The sequence below is a fragment of the Ornithorhynchus anatinus genome, chromosome 8 (genome assembly GCF_004115215.2).
Source record: "Ornithorhynchus anatinus isolate Pmale09 chromosome 8, mOrnAna1.pri.v4, whole genome shotgun sequence".
NCBI lineage: Eukaryota > Metazoa > Chordata > Mammalia > Monotremata > Ornithorhynchidae > Ornithorhynchus > Ornithorhynchus anatinus.
Genome location: NC_041735.1, coordinates 26,055,492 through 26,072,849, shown reverse-complemented (window position 1 = coordinate 26,072,849; position 17,358 = coordinate 26,055,492).

The following is a 17,358-nucleotide window of genomic DNA, read 5'->3' as shown; positions in this document are numbered from 1 at the left end:
TGTAAAAATGGGGATTAAAAAATGTGAGTCCCACATGGGACAATCTGACTACCCTCTATCTACCCCAGCGCTTAGAACAGTGCTCTGCACATAGTAAGCGCTTAACAAATACCATAATTATTAATTATTATAAAATGGGGATCAAGACTGTAAGCCCTATGTGGGACAGGGACTGTGTCCAGTCTGATTAGCTTGCATCTAACCCAGATCTTGGAAGAGTGCTTGACACACAGTAAGTGCTTAAGAAATAGCATTATTATGGTTATTATTATTATTGTATCATTATGTTTTGACTCCACTGACTTGTGAAAGGAGGTGCCAATGAGACTCTTACACACAGCCTGATCACTGCAGTGACAAATCTCACTGGAGTAGCGGCTGTGTTCCATCCCAGAGAGAGGGGTATTTCTGCACCAGCAGAAGCTTGTCACTCTCTGAATGCTTTGGACTCCCTACCTGAATAGGGCTGGGAGTGGGGATGGAGAAATATCTCTGGGCTGTATAGGACGTGCTCTTGCAGTCATGACACAGTGGGGGACAGCAGGCCACAACGATGCCAGTTTGTCAGAGCCATCTTGGCCCAGCAGTTGTGAATCCCTCTTCCCCCTCCTCCACCTCCGCTTCTCACTCGTGATGCACGTCTTTGCCCAGGCCTCTCCCCAAGCCTGTCCCTCCCTCGGGCCAGCACTGCTGTCATTCTTGGTTTTCGGCTGGAGATCACATCATACCATAAAATACTAATCTATAAAGCTCTTCGATAGTTAAAGTCTGTGCCAAAACACGCGGCCGTCGGTGTCTTCCAGAGGGCCATCCTTCCGACGCGTAGCCCTGAGATAGTTAATTTACTATTGAATCCATCCCTTTGTCTTTTGGATATTCATTTCATCGTCTGTTATATTGACAGAGATTGGGACTTGTAGGAGATTTATCTGCTGAATGACTGTATTCTTTAAATAGGTTTGATGATCACTGTCTTTATAGTGCCATTTGATTAGCAACAAATTTATATTCACTTGGCAGCTGTGTATTCCTTAATCAGGTATTCACTGCACATTAGCACATATAAATATGTATAAACATGGAATTTATGGTTATGAGAGTTCAGTCATTTTATATGAGAAAGGTGGACCCTCTGGATTTGTTAACAGAGTAAACAGTCTTCTAATGGGTGTTTGGGGCTTTGGTGCAAAATTATGGGGCCCATATCTGAACCCCAGCCTAGGCAATAGGGGACATCCCCTGGATTCTCACTCTTCTGAACTCGTGCTGACTAAAGCCATATCATGGCTTTTCACAAAATGAAAACAGTCACAAATTCATTGGTTTGTTACCCAAGTGATGAGAGATTCTGGCATTTCACCAGGTGTTTTCCCCATTATTTAACAGCTTTTCCCCACCACCTCAAATAAATCTGCTCTTCTGTGAGAAACAGCACCAGAGCAGGAGGAAAGATGGCAAGTTTTTCTGGCGCCCTCACGCCGCCCCTTGTTCCCTCTGAAATCTCGGTTGCTGCATTCCAATTTCCAAGTGCTCTTCTCATCAACTGTCTGATTGCCAGTAGTACCCAGAATGAGGGGTTTGGTGTTGCTGGCAATGGCAGACAGCAGGTGGGTGGCTGAAGCAAATGTGGTACTGAGGCTGCAGATCTAGTATGAAAGTTAAGAAGCAGCACGGCCTAGTGGATAGAGCAGAGGCCTGGGAATCAGAAGGATCTGCTTTCCAATCCCTGCTCTGCCACTTTTCTGCTGTGCGTTCTTGGACAAGACACTTCACGTCTCTGGGTAAAATGGGGATCAAAATTCTGAGCCCCATGTGGGGCATAAACTGTGTCCAACCTGATTAACTTGTATCCACCCCAGTTCTTAGAACAGTGCTTGGTACGTAGTAAGCACTTAACAGAGAGCATTAAAAAAAAGAATGGCCAGACATCGTGTAGCTAATCACACTCAGGAAGGCCAACCACCAGAGTGAAACCATCCTCATCCCCAAGGCTTATGAGAAGTGGAAGCCATCTGACAGAGAACTTAAAAGGGTCTTTTTGACTCACCAGATTCTGCAGAAGACATGACAGTAGTCTCTCACACTGACTTCAAATTTGCCCAAAACTGTCCTAGATGCTTCTTGCTCTTCTGCAATATCCCTTTTCTCCTCCTTCCCAACACTGACTTTCCCATCTTCTGGGGTCTTCCCTCCAACTACCTCCTCAGATATTTGGGGATGAACTTTTCAAGGTCATTCTGAGCTGGGATTGAGGATTTCCAAGAGACCATCTTTTCCTCTGAGTCATACCATATCCTCCAGTTGTTGCTTTTAGCCAAGAGATGAATTTGGAGGGAATCTTGGAAGGGAAAATTATCCTGGAAGAAAAAAATCAGTGGAAAATGGATTTTCAAGAAATTTTCCAAAATACTGAAAATGCTCGCTATTACTGCTCTATCTCCAAAGATATCTTAGTCAATTCATGAGCCTATAGGGCTTCTATCAAGGGTGAGGGAAGTGATTATCTCTTTTAGTCATCATTACCTTCATCAGCCCACACTTAGTCAATGTCATAATTTTCCAAATACTAAATAGCAGATCAAAAAGGGGAAAATGGCATGGATTTTGTCCACAAGAGAGCAATCATCCAGTAAATGTGAAAGGAACAAAAATGAGATTTTAAAAATGATTTTTAAAATTGTATGCTATAAATTGTACATTTATATTAATGTCTTTCTCCCCCTCTAGACTATAAGCCCATTATGGACAGGGAATATGTCTCTCTACTCTATTGTATTGCACTCTCCCAAGCACTTAGTACAGTGCTCAGCACGCAGTAAGCACTCAATAAATATCATTGATTGATTGGCTGATCTGTGCCCACTTTGGGGGAAGATGATCCTCTCTTTCTGTTTGATCTGAAAGAGGCTTCATTTGGAATTTGGGAGATTCAGGCCCCAGAAAGCTGGAGAGGATCTGCAGAGTGATAGGAATGTTTGAGAAAGGTAAGGGGCTGAATTCTGATCAGGAAAGAGATAAACCTAAAGTGAAGACACATTTTGCTTGAGTACTGTTGGGAAGTGGGATGGTTCCTTGGATAAAAACAAGAGAAGCTCCTCCATCACCCTGAATACCTTGGACTCCTTTTTCTACTCTCAAATCAGAAAGCTAGAAACCAACCCTGCACTTTTCAATCCCCAATTCTAGGAACCCGTAAGAGTTTCATGTCTGATACGTAGTACACGGAGCCATTCCCTCCAGGGCTGATTTCAAACAGCATTTCTCTATTAGCTAAATTAGAGCTACTTGACTCACCTCACATTTTAAAGAGCTCAGCGACTCCTCGGTTACACCCAAGTGGATATGCTGGGCAAGCTAGAAAGTTACGTGAATTGAAATCTTTTTTCCCCCCCTTCCCTAATTAGTTTGGATTTGTCAATTCAGGTTTGGACTTAATCGTATAGATTAATCAAGTTTTCCCATTTGTCCATCCATCTTTTAGCTCTTTCACTGTTTCATCTTCCTTATGCGCTAAACGCTTCCTTAGAGTGTTTAGAAGGCACTGAGCCAAAAGGGACCTATATAAAGAAAATGATTAAAGTTCTGCCACCTATTTCTATGCCTACACAGCCCCAAGCACATCAGATGGGGTAGGATGATATGTCTTTTTCCTTTTCTTTGCTGTAGAATGGCGGAGTGGTTAGAGCATCCGCTTTGGGTTTGAGAGTCAGAAGGTCATGGTTTCTATTCCTGGATCCGCCACTTCTCTGCTATGGGTCCTTGGTCAAGTCACTCTATTTCTCTGTACCTCGGTTATCTCATTTATAAAATGAGGGTTAAGACTGTGAGCTCCATGCGGGACAGGGACTCTGTTAAACCTGATTTGCTTGTGTCCACCCCAGTACTTAGTACAGTGCCTGGTACATAGTGCTTAACAAATACTACAGTTATGATTATTATTAAGAGTCAGTCCTAGGTTGGACTGAAACACTGTTTGCAGAAATGTGGATGGAGACTTCCCTGGAAAGTTGAGACTTGGAACCATTTACAAAGGGGACTGACTATAGGAATTTGACCAGGGTGTCATTGAAAGGGGGAAAAAAACTATTCAAAATACGCAAATAATTGAAACACTCTACTGAAGTTTGGGATAGTCCAAAAATCTCTTTGTAGTCCAAGAGAGACTCCAACAGCAGAAGAAAATAATTAAAATGACAGTAAGGTAAGAATTGAGGGAGGAAGCTGCACAACAACTTTGAATCCTACAATTCTATTCAGAAATTTACAGTTGTTTTTTTCCCCCTCACCCAAAGTCCATAGTCAGTAACTCCTTCCTTTCAATCAGGATTTCCCACTACAGTCCTCCCCTATGTGATTAATGATGTATAGGGAGAGATGAATGGTTAGAAATTCACCCTAGGTACAGTATGGACCAACTTGGAGAAATCTTGGCATGAGAGGAGAGGCAAAGAAGAACCCTTACCCACCCCCCACCAAAAAGTTAGAGTTAAATCTATTCTGCAGTTTTACCACCCTTACATTAATTCCATATCACTCCTCCCTCATTCTCCGAGGGCTAGTGAAAAATGATTCCCTCAGAATACTGCCGAAGATTCAAAAAAATGTGGCTTTGTGCCATTTAAACACTTCAGAGCTTTGGCCTATGATGTCTCAAAGATGACAATGTAGAGCGTCCAAAATAGATGAAGAAACTCCTTAATGCCAGCCAGAGAGAGGAGAACTGAATGTTTTCTTCATTTTCACCAAGAGCAAGTTCCACCGCAATGGCAAACAATCCGATCAGCAGAAAACACAGGTGCATCATTAAAACTTAGAGAAACTCGAGTTTTCAACCTGAGATACTTTCATGAATAAGCTAAATGGGAGGGAGCTTTCAGTTAACATCAGGGCCTAAGGAACATCCAATAAAGCAGTCGGCCTGGGAAAGGTCAAAATGATCAGGAGATGAGGGCTCAGTTTATTGCACGCAGTAATAGAAATAAAAAAAAAAAAAACCAACAACTTTCTTCACAGGGTCTTGAAAACAACTAAGTTGTCTGGTTTACTGCTGATGCTCCCTTCAAGTCAATGTATTTTTCACTCAGTCAATCAATCGATGGAACTTACTGGGCACTTACTGTGAGCAGAGCACCGTACTAAATATTTGGGAGAATTTAATAAAGGTAGAAGACATAATCCCGGACCTCAAGGAATTTATAATCGAATAAAGGAGGGGGGCAAAGAATAAATTATCACTAGGAGGAAGAGGAAAATGGAAAGATGGTTAACTGAATAATTGCTTAAGTTGTAGGGGTCATTTCTTCAAGAGGCCCTTCCTGATTAAGCCCACATTTCCTCTTCTCCGACCCTCTTCTGCATCACCCTTACACTTGGATTTGCACCCTCTATTTACCCCACTCTCAGCCCTCGGCACTTACGTACCTATCCATAATTGATTCATTTATATTAACATCCATCTCTCCCTCTAGACTGTAAACTCATGGTAAGCTCGTTGTGGACAGGGAACATGTCTAACTCTGTCATATCGTATTCTCTCAAGCTCTCAGTACGGTGGCTCTAAACACAGTAGGCAGTCAATAAATATGATGGATTGATTACCAATTGATTGGTAGAGAATGTAAATCAATACGTACAAAAGTGCCATGAGGAGCTGAGTGGTGCATAGATGTTAAAGTTGGGAGGCTACTACCTAAGGGAAGGAAAAGTTAATGGGGGAAGGCCTCCTGGAGGAGGTGGGATTTCAAATTTGAAGATGGAGATCGTTGCAAGTCTGGCCAATTTGAAGTGGGAGGGTATTCTGAAGCTTCTCTTGAACTGACTTTCCTCCTCCTCCTTGCTTAGACTGAGGTAGTGCTCTTTATCTGGCTCAAGCTGACTTTCCAATGTCCCCATGAAAAGAAAGCGACACATTTTTCTTTTGGGCAGAAGCCTGAGCTTTGCCATCCAGTCTTCTTCCCAGAGACACACCAATGGGCAGTAAGAGCCATGTTAAAATGACCCAAGGGAGCCAACAACAAAAGCAAAAATAGCAGTCACCAGAAAACACAGGTCCAGAGGCGGCAGCCCTGAACTGCAACAGCCTACACAGCAGCTATTTTCTATTCGAAATGATTTTTTGGTAAGCACACCGTCCCTAGAATGAATGTCACTGAATGGAAAGCTCAACGGAAGTAATCAGAATATTGTAATAAAACATTGCCGACTGGCCCACTAGAGATCACCCACATGGAAAACTGAATAATAGATTTATGAGGCAGCCAGTGTAGTTTCATGCTGACAGAATGAAGAAAACCACACTCTTTTCTGGTCCCCAAGCCAAACTCCTTGTGGGTAGGGAACGTGTCTATTGTTGCATTGTACTTTCCCAAGAGCTTCAATTCATACAACTAAATGAATGAATCATCACCACCATCATCATCATCATCAGTGGTATTTATTGAGTGCTTACTATGTGCAGAGCATTGTACTAAGTGCTTGGGAGAGTACGAAACAACAGTTTGCAATGTTATCTGCCGACAAAGAGCTTACAGTCTCGAGGGGATAATCAGGTTGGACACAGTCTATGTCCAACGGGGGCTTGCAACTTTATCCCTTATTTTACAGGTTAGGTAACTGAGTCACAGAAAAGTTAAGTGACTTGCCCAAAGGCACACACCTGAGAAGCAGTGGGATTAGAATGTAGGTCTTCTGACTTCCAAGCACAGAGAAACACCTACCCCTTTAGGGTGTCTCATATGAAGGTTCAGGAAGTTCAAAGAACATAAGACCCCCCCCCCCAACTTCTGAAGGGGCAATGCTAGGAAGGTTTGAAATTTCTCCTCATAGCCACCATTTTGTTTTTGGACATAAAAAGACCAGTTGGTTTTATTCTAATTGCATATCCAACATTTGGCCTAATCAGAAGATATGTAGTACGTGGCGTGAACACTATGTTCACTCACCCTATCCCGACTGGATTACTGCATCGGTCTCCTTTCTGACCTCCCAACCTCCTGTCTCTCCCCACTTCAGTCCATACTTCACTCTTGTTGCCCGGATTATCTTTCTACAGAAACATTCTGGGCATGTCACCTCCCTCCTCAAACATCTCCAATCGTTGCCTATCAATCTCCATATCAAGTAAAAACTCCTCACTATTGGCTTCAAAGTTCTCCATCACTCACCCCCTCTTACCTCACCTCCCTTCTCCCCTTCTACATCCAAGCCTGCACACTTTGCTCCTCTAGTGCTAACTTCCTCACTGGGCCTCGTTCTCACCTGTCCTGCCGTTGACCCCTGGACCACATCCTACCTCTGGTCTGGAATGCCCTCCCTCCTCAAATACGCCGAACAATCACACTCCCCCCCTCTGAAGCCCTACTGAAGGCTCACCTGCTCCAAGAGACCTTCACATACTAAACCCCTCTTTCCTCAGCTCCCCCTCCCCTCCGCTTCACCCTGACTCGCTCCCTTTGCTCTTCCCTTTTCCACCCACCCCACAGCACTTCTGTATATATGTACATATCTATAATGATATTTATTTATATTAATGCCTGTTTACTTGTTCTGATGTTTATGTATCTATAATTCTATTTATTTATATTGATGCCTGTTTGGTTGTTTTGATATCTGTCTCCTCCCTTCTAGACTGTAAGCGTGATGTGGGCAGGGATTGTCTCTCTTTATTGCTGAATTGTTCTTTCCAAGAGCTTAGTACGGCGCACCGCACACAGTAAGTGCTCAATAAATACGATTGAATGAATGAATAAATGATCAACGGGATTTTCCTTCAGATTTAATTTATTGGAAAAACATGAAATTCCGTGACCTAGTGGAAAGATCACAGGCCTTGGAATCAGGGGGTGTGAGTTCTTATCCTGGGTCTACCACGTGTCTTCTGGGTGACCTTGCACAAGTCACTGCTCTGTGACTCAGTTTCTTCATCTGTAAAATGGGGATTAAATACCTTGCTCTCCCTCCAACTTGGCATGGGAACCTTATGTGGGACAGAAACTGTGTCGGTCCCGATTAGCTTGTATCTACCCAATTGCTTAGTACAGTGTTTGGCACACAGAAAGTGCATTACAAATGCTATTATTATTGTTGTTGTTATTATCACTATTATTTTTATTGGATGTAATCAGCTGCCAACTGGTTAGAGATGGGCATAAGTGCACTCCTCTGGCTACTCACAGACATGTCATCTGTTGGTAATATCTGACTTAACTCACCAGCCATCTTCGACTCAGAATGCTCATTAAGTTCAGTAATGTATTCGAGCCTAAGGCAAGAGGAGAATTCAGTCCTTTGTAAGCATGTTTTTGGACTGGAGAATTGTTGTATTGATTTCTTTTCTTTGCTGTTATTGAAACCTCTCATCCAATACTATCATGTAACTGATATTTACATCGTTGTAGGCTGACATACTCTGAAAGATCCAAGATGCCCTTGATTCCTAGGACAACAGCCATCATTTTCTAAACACTTTATAATATATCAGTATGTTCATTTTGGGGAAACGGTGAGACTACCTGTGGGAAGGCTCTGGGTGATCTTGAAATGCAAAGTGCTGAGGGTGTTTTGAACCAGGTGGCTTCTCTCCAGTCAAGCTTTTTGGCCCAATCATAAGATTGCGGGATTTGCACTTCAATGTCAACCAAAGCCTCCTGATTGTTTACTGAAACTCACCCAGAGATACTCCATTCCCAAGACCCTTTCTCCCCTAACAGGAATGGTACTACCTTGAAAACATTAAGCATGGAAGGAGGATGGACTTCAATTCTCTTCTTTCCAAGAATCCTGTGGCCATCCAGTTGCTCTTGGTACCATAATTCTTACAGAGAAAGGTTTGAAGGCCCAGTGATGCCGAATCCTGAGGAGGTCTCTTTACGAAGCTCATGCCGCCTAGCTTCCTACAGACTGCTGTCTGACCTTGAGCTGAAACTCCAGTTGTAGTGGGGGATGGACACAGTTTACAAAAGAGCAAGCCTACTGAAAGGCAATAGAAATTGGAATTTGTTGCTCATCTATGGGGGCTAGACTGATGAAGACCCTAAATTCTTAAGGGGTTGGAACTGTGCTCAAGGTCTTAAAAGAGCCTCAGTAGTACTGACTAAAACATACAGTACAATCAGATCAGACCCAATCCATCTCCCAAACAAAGGGGGAGAGTGAGAATAGGTCTGGAATCTCCATTTTGCAGATGCAGAAATAGAGTCACAGAGAAATTTAGTGATTTTTCCCAAGGACGCACTGCAGGCAAATGGCAGAACGAGTATTAAAACCCAGGTCTTCTGACTTCCAGTCCTGTGCTCTTTCCACTGGGACACACTGCTTCCAAAGGTCTTCCGTTTAAACGCTCTGTCTCTGCGTATGTGTAGGTGGGTGGGGGGAAGGGAGAGGAAGGGAGGGGTGTTAAATCTAAACCATTTTGGAAGCTAGAGATCTATACATGTCAAAGATTTCCAAGGAGCATGATTTCACATCCTCCTTTGGAATCTAGTTCATTATCTCACCACCTTCACAGCCTAGAAGATTTTCTCTATATTTAACCTTAATCGCTTTGCTGTGGTTTCAACCTACACTCTGGTTCTTCCCATGAGAGAGAGAAAAGCTGCCCTCCATTCCCCGACTAATAGTGGTTGAGAGACAGAAAAATCAATCAGTTGGTATTTCTTGAGCACTGATTGTGAGTAGAGCACTGGTGTAGTGGAGAGAGCATGGGCCTGGGAGTCAGAAGGTCATGGGTTCTAATCCCACTCCTCCACTGGTCTGCTGTGTGGCCTTAAGCAAGCCACTTAACTTCTCTGTGTCTCAGTTACCTCATCTGTAAAATGGGGAGGAAGACTGTGAGCCGATTTGCTTGTATCCACCCCAGCTTTTAGTACGGTGCCTGGCACATAATAAGTGCTTAACAAAAATATTAACAAATATAATAATAATAATAACAATCCTTATAGATTATACAATAGAGCTGATAGATCATCCCCTACTCAACAAACGGAGACAAGCCAAAATTTGAAATCAGAATTTTGGATTTGTAGACCCATTTTTCCCATAGGTTCTCAATGCTCTCTGTTCAAAAATGTTTGTCAGTGACAGGATTGGGTCTAGTACTGAACGGGAGACTGATTCTCTGAATAATGATCTCCTCCCCTTTTTGCACCTTTTCTTTTGGATGAGGGAGGGCAGTGACAGGTAGTCCTGAATTGACTTGGTGTAGATGTCAAACCCTACAGTGGGTGGATCAGTGGGTGGATCTTCTCTTTCAAATTTCTCCAGAGTCGTGAATTTTCAAAAATAATTCCAAGTTCCTCAGAGAGCTCAATTCTCCACTGCAACTTAGGCTTTCTCTGGTAGTAAGGAGCGGTGTATTCACTCTTCTGGGCTCCAGAGAAACATTATTGCAGCAAAATGAATTCATGCCTTAAGAATCCGGTTTGCCCTCACTGAGTGACTTAGTCCCTGGGAACTGAGGCCCAGTATGGTAGACCTGCTGGTTTCCTTACACCACTTAAACTGGGACATCTAGATTTGCAGATCTAGATGTGCTCACCCCTCTTCTTTCTAATATTTTTGGATCAAGCAGGATGGCTGGAAAGAGCAAGTCACTTAACCTCTGTGGCCCTCAATTTCCTTATCTGTAAAATGGGGATATAAGACCGGGCCCCAGGTGGAACATGGACCATGCCAGCTCTCATAACTTTGTATCTATATGTGTGACAAAAAGGTTTAGCACATAGTAAGCACTTAATAAATTCCAGAAATAGTGTTATAGTTCTCCAACTATTTCCTAGTCATGTTTTTTTTAAAGTCTCCATTTCTTCCTAATTGTTCACATTTCTTTTCTTCATTTCTCTAGCTAAAGGCAGATTTTTAAATGAGTTCAATATCTCAGGTTTCTTGGGGCCATTACTAACTTAGGGTTCCCACTTATTTATCAGCAACTCTGTTTTTCTCAGTAGATCCTATTTTCCACCGATGCATTCTTCAGTCCTTCACTCATTCAGAACCTTCTGTTGACTTTTATTAGATAATTATCTTTTTCACTTTCCCTCTCCTTTTTCCGTCGTAAGTTTTAATCAATGAAACTCATACTTCTTTTGGATCCCTCCAGGATAGATTTTTTTTCCTTTATCACACATTTCTGAAGACATTTCAAGTGCTCAGTTTTCTTAGCTTTCTTTCCTTTCCTATGAATGGCAATTTGGATTTCCACTGTTTGTTAAATTTAAATCTATTAAAATCTATGAAAATATAAAGTGATTTACTTCCAACCCTGGCTTATCAGCCAGGTCTACATTAGTAAATAGAAGTGGATGGTTAAGGCAATTATCTGGAAACTCAGAAAAAATTATTTATCTAAAATGTTCAGACATTGGTTGGTGAAGCACTTTTTCTGGAATTCTCTGGTCAACAACCCAAATTCTTCCCTCCACCTACCTGATAAACTGTAAGCTTGTTGTGGTCAGGGAATGAGTCTATCGGTACATTGTACTCACCCAAGTGCTTAGTACAGTGCTCTGCACATAGTCAACGCTCAATAAATACGATTGAATGAATGAATGAATATAATACCTTGGTGTTTGAATGGTGCTTTGGTTCCCAAAGCACTCTCACATTCCTCTTCTCATTTTTGCCCTTACAAATAACGCTGGGAGGTAGGTAGATAGACAGGTATTATTATCCCCATTTCATAGTTGAGAAAACTGAGTTTCAGAAAGATTAAGTGACTTGGCCACCGTCACACGGCAGGTCAGTGGCAGAGTTCACACTCAAACCCAGGTCCACCGGCTTCACAACCAGTGCTCCTCCACTAGGCGATATACAGATTATATCAAAAGTTTTCCTTAAAGCGGGTGAGTACTCTGGACAGAGTAAAAGAAATGCCCATCCCACATCTGCTAGGTATCGTATAGATGCCAGAATACTACTCTATCAGCCTCCCTGTTGACCTCCTACCTCCTTTCTCCCTCCACTGCAGTTCGTACTTCAATCTGCTGCTTGAAACACTTCTCTAAAAAACCATTCACTGCATGTTTCCCCATTCCTTAAGTAACTCCAGTAGTTGCCCATCTACCTCCACATCAAACAGAAACTCCCTACCATTGGCTTTAAAGTGTTCAATCCCCTTGCCTCTCCTATCTGACCTCAGTTTTCCTACTTCAACCCAGTCTGCACACTTCGCTCCTCTAAAGCCAACCTACTTACTGTACTTAGATCTCTTCTATCTTGCTGCCGACTTCTCAACCCACATCTGGCCTCTGGTTTTCCTCTGGCCTTCTTATCTCACAGACCATCACTTTCCCCAACTTCAAAGCCTCTTTGAAAGCACATTTCCTAGAAGAGACCTTTCCCAAATAAACCCTCAACTCCCCTACTCCCTTCCCCTTCTGCACTGCCCTTTCACTTAGATCTTTTACCTCATTCACCCGTCAACCCCATGGCACTTATGTACATATCCATAATTTATTTTAATATCCGTCTCCCCCTCTAGACTGCAGTGCTCCTTGTGGGCAAGGAATACGCCTACTGATTCTGTCATACTGTACTCTCCTAAAACCTTAGTATGGTCCTCTTCACACAGTAAACCTTCAATAAATATGATCCTTTGATCGACTGAGATTTTCTCAATTTATTTGTTGGCCATCCTCCATGGCTTGCTAAATGACAGCTCCCCCTTCTATATCCTCCCTCTTCCCCCAGATATCCTGGAAGCCTGGATGGAAATGATGAGCCACACAACACAAATGCAGTGAGCCTGAGATCACTCAGTATGGCTGCAGGGATATCCGGGTAACATCCTTAGAATCTTAGCTCCTTGGAGTAACCCACAAAGGTAGAAGACGTTCTAGTACACAATAAAGAGCACAATATATGTCATACAAAAATAAGAACACAATAAATGTCATGTACCAGTTCTGCCATTAGTCAGCTGTGTGATCCCGGGTAAGTCACTTAACTTCACAGTGCCTCAGGTCCTTCATCTGTAAAATGGGGATGAAATACCTCTTCTCTCACCTACTTAGAAGGTGAACCCCATGTGGAATAGGGATTGTGTCCAAGCTGATAAGCTTGCATTTACCTGTTGCTTAATACAGTACTTGGCTCACTGTCAGTGCTACTTACTCTGATCATCCAAATGACCCTTCTTCAGCTCAGCTATGTTTTTCTTAAAATGCAACAATCATAATTGCAATCACAGTTGCACTCAATGTTCCATCTCAATGTTCAATCTCCCTTTCTGAGGATTCTCATCATTTGATCGGTCTTCTTGCTTCTGCACTATAATCCGATGATTTAAAACAACAGTCTAATATGACCCCAGGCCTCTCCTAAATTAAGTCTACTTCATGGAAGTTTGTGCAGCAACGCTGTGTCTCTGAATTATATCCAACCTAGAGCTTAGCCCATAATGAGCACTTGAAAAGCACAACTGCCATGGTTAATCTTCTTCAAAAGGGAAAAGGGTGGCTTTCCATTTGGACATTTGGAAAAAAAAAGTCATCTCCAAGACTTTCCCTCAAGATGGATGCATATCTGTAGCAAAGGTTTGCAGAGAGAAATGAACTTTCTGGAACATAATAGAGCAGAAGTAATGTTCCCTCCTGGTAATGTTTTGTCATGAGTCAGCACAGGCTGAACGTGACACTTTCCATCCCTGAAGAAGATGGCATTGCTTGGAACTAAAGAAGAAAATGTCTTCTCATGGTTAGGATCAGCCAAAGTCAAAAGCTAAGCTTTTTAAGCACTTAGCACAGTGCTTTGCACACAGTAAGCACTCAATATCTACAATTGAATAAATACAATTATTCAATAAATTCAATTATTATACGATCCATTAACTCAAGTTTTGGTGGTGTCAACTTGGAACAAAGAAGGTAACAATAAATATCTCTCTTTCTTCTATGAACAACATACGCCAAAATGCTTGAGAAATGCTTGGTGAACTGTGGATGGAAGTGATTCAATTTGGTAAATTAAAAATGGGAAAAAAAAGTAAACCTTCTATACAAGGGAGTTCAGGGAAAACTTATTTTTAAAAATTGGCAGGGGGGGACTGGAAGCGGTGTAGATAGAGGGAAGGAGGAGGAATGCTAAGTCTGTCTGAACTGTGAGAGAAGTCCAAATAACTAACACACCAACAAAAATAGCTAACTGCCTTCTATCCCACTGAGCAAAAAAAATTGCAACTTCAATTAAATGTGTTGGCTAAAAGGATTTTTAACTTGTCCAGAGGTTTTTATCTAGGGCTGTTAGAACCTCTGGGTAGAATGACCATTAATCTTGGTTCATACCTGCGATTTCGATTTTTAGCTGGGATTTCCCTTGACTGTATTGATTCAATACCAGATGCCTTTATATCCTACATTTTTATTTTAATTGCCAACTTCCCTCTGCTTTTGTTTTCAGCTGGTCTTTCACTGCCAGTAATGAGACAACCCCAGATGCCATTATGTTCAGTGTTTCAATCAAACAGTGGAAATTATTGACCACTTACTGTGTGCAGAGCAATGTACTAAACACTTGGACGAGTACGATAAAATGACTGTTTCTGGTCAGTCATTCAGTTAGTCTACACACTGAGCACTTAGTGTGTGTAGAGAACTGTAGTAAGTGCTTGAGAGAATACAATATAACAAATAACAGATACATTCCCTCTCACGATGAGCTTACAGTTTAGAGGGGGAGACATATTAAAACAGATAAATAAATTACGGATATGTACATAAGTACTGTGAGGCTGGGAGGGGGAGTAAATGAAGGGAGCAGGTCAGGGTGACGCAGAAGAGAGAGGAAGAAGAGGAAAGGAGGGCTTAGCCAGGGAAAGCCTCTTGGAAGAGAAGTGCCTTCAGTAAGGTTTTGAAGCGGGGGGAGAGTAATTGTTTGTCGGATATGAAAAGGGAGGGCGTTACAAGCCAAAGGCAGGATGTGGGTGAGAGCTCAATGGCGAGAGAGATGAGATGGAGCTACAGTGAGACCTTTAGTATTAGAGGAGCCAAGTGTGTGGGCTAGGTTGTAGTAGGAGAACAGGGAGGTTAGGTAGGAGGGGTAAGGTGATTGAGTCCTTTAAAGCCAATCGTGAGGAGTTTCTGTTGGATGTGGAGGTGGATGGGCAACCACTGGAGTTTCTTGAGGAGTGAGGAAACACGTCCTGCACGTTCTTGTAGAAAAATGATCCAGGAAGCAGGGTGAAGTATGGACTGGAGTAGGGAGTGACAGGAGGCTGATACAGTAATCAAGGAAGGATAGATTGGATTAACGGGTAGCAGTTCGGATGGAGAGGAAGGGGTGGATTTTAGCGATGTCGTGAAGGTGGAACTGACAGGATTTAGTGATGGATTGAATATGTGGGTTGAATGAGTCAGAGGAGTCGAGGGTAACGCCAAGGTTACAGGCTTGTGAGACAGGAAGGACAGTGGTTCCATCTACAGTGATGGGAAAGTCAGGAGGAGGAAAGGGTTTGGGTAGGAAGAGAAGAAGTTCTGTCTAGAGGGTTTTTAGACTGTTTCTATTTTAATCACCCAGACGATCTCCTTCTGAGTTCTGGATGACCTGGGAACAGAATGCAAAGGTCCTGAACAAAGTGGGCTTATTAAGAGACCCCTTGGAAAAACACTTAAGTTGCTGGTAAACTCAATGTACTTCAGCAAAATGGCTTTATCTGTCAGTATAATTATTAATACTAGTATGTAAGTTCCTCGAAGGCAGGGATCATATCTACCTACTCTGTTGTATTTCCCAACTGTTTAGCACAGTGGTCTGCTGAGTGGAAAGTGCTCAGTAAATACCATGGATTGATTAAAGAGTCTCAACTGAACATAATTGTTTTAGTGCAAAGATGGCAGAACACCTGGTCTCAGTTCGATCAACCCTGCCTTAACTCCAGGATCCCTAAGTAGAGTTCTCAAGATTTTTCTCCCGGCAGAAAAATAACCTAAAATACTGATGCCCCCTCCTTTTCATCGGGATGAACATGAGAATGGAATTCCTAAAGCAATTAGGCAGCTCAGCATCCAACCAGATTGCTGCTATTTTTATGCAGTCTGCAGTTGAAAATGCAGGTTTGTTGGTTTTTTGTTTTTGTTTCCAGTTTTTTGGAATTTGAGTGCCAGGCACTGGATTCAGCACTCAGGTAAATACAAGCTAATCAAGTTAGATACATGGAACTCACAGTATTAATCCCCATTTCACAGATGAGGTAACTGAGGCACAGAGAAATTAAGTGATTTGCCAAAGGTCAGACAGTAGACAAGTGGCAGAGGTGGCATTAGAACCCAGATCCTTGTAATTCAGTTGATGTTTACAGGGCAAAACGAACATAGAGAGTTGAACAGAGACTCAATTTGGTCAATGTAGGCAGTTGATCTGGATCGTTCAGGACCAAACAGCCTTCTTTCCCTCACAGCAAAATTCAAATTTGCATTACCCAGATAATTGCCTCCCCTCTCCAGCTCATTTGCCTGGGTAGAGACATACCATATCTTCATCAGCAGAAAAGATGGAGCGGGTCCCTGCCCTGAACCAGAACACTAAGTCTCAGCTGCATTCACAGCTCGAGTGGGCCATATGATTGAACTGAGTAGAGCATGCAATCATTGATCATGTCTCCAACCGTAAATTCGGTTCCAGAGTAGCTTCCTAGCCCATGTTTTTTGTCCAACTCACACCCTTACCTCTTATAGCTCTGCCCTCTCCTTCAGCAACAATATTTCACCACCCTTACTGATTCTCATATCCACTGCCCATACCAGCTGTTTCAGACTTTTAATTCCCTTCTTAGTCACCCTGTTTCCACCATCTGCCATTTCCACCATCTCTTACCCACCTGTTTCGGCAATTTAACTGAGATCATCAGCAAACTGAAACCCAAATCTCTCCTGCACTTTTTCAGTCCCACCCTCCTCAAGCCCCCTCTTTGACTCTTCTATCCTTCCCAGTTGTACCTCAGAAGAAACTCTTCCAACTCCCTTTAAAATCTACCCCTTCCATCTGCACCTCTGATCCCACCCCTTCGCACCGTATTAAAACCGTTGTCCGCTCACAGGCCGCTACCATCAATTACTCACTCCCTAATGTCTTCTTTCCCACTGTTTTCAAACATGCCTATGACCTTACTGCACCTTCCAGTTATAGTAATAATAATAATGGTATTTGCTATATGCTATGTGTCAAGCACTGTTCTAAGCACTGGGATAGATACAAGCAAATCAAGTTGGACACAGTCCCTGTACCACATGGGGCTCACAGTCTTAATTCCTATTTTATAGATGAGGTAATAATAATAATAATAATAATGTTGGTATTTGTTAAGCACTTACTATGTGCCGAGCACTGTTCTAAGCGCTGGGGTAGACACAGGGGAATCAGGATGTCCCA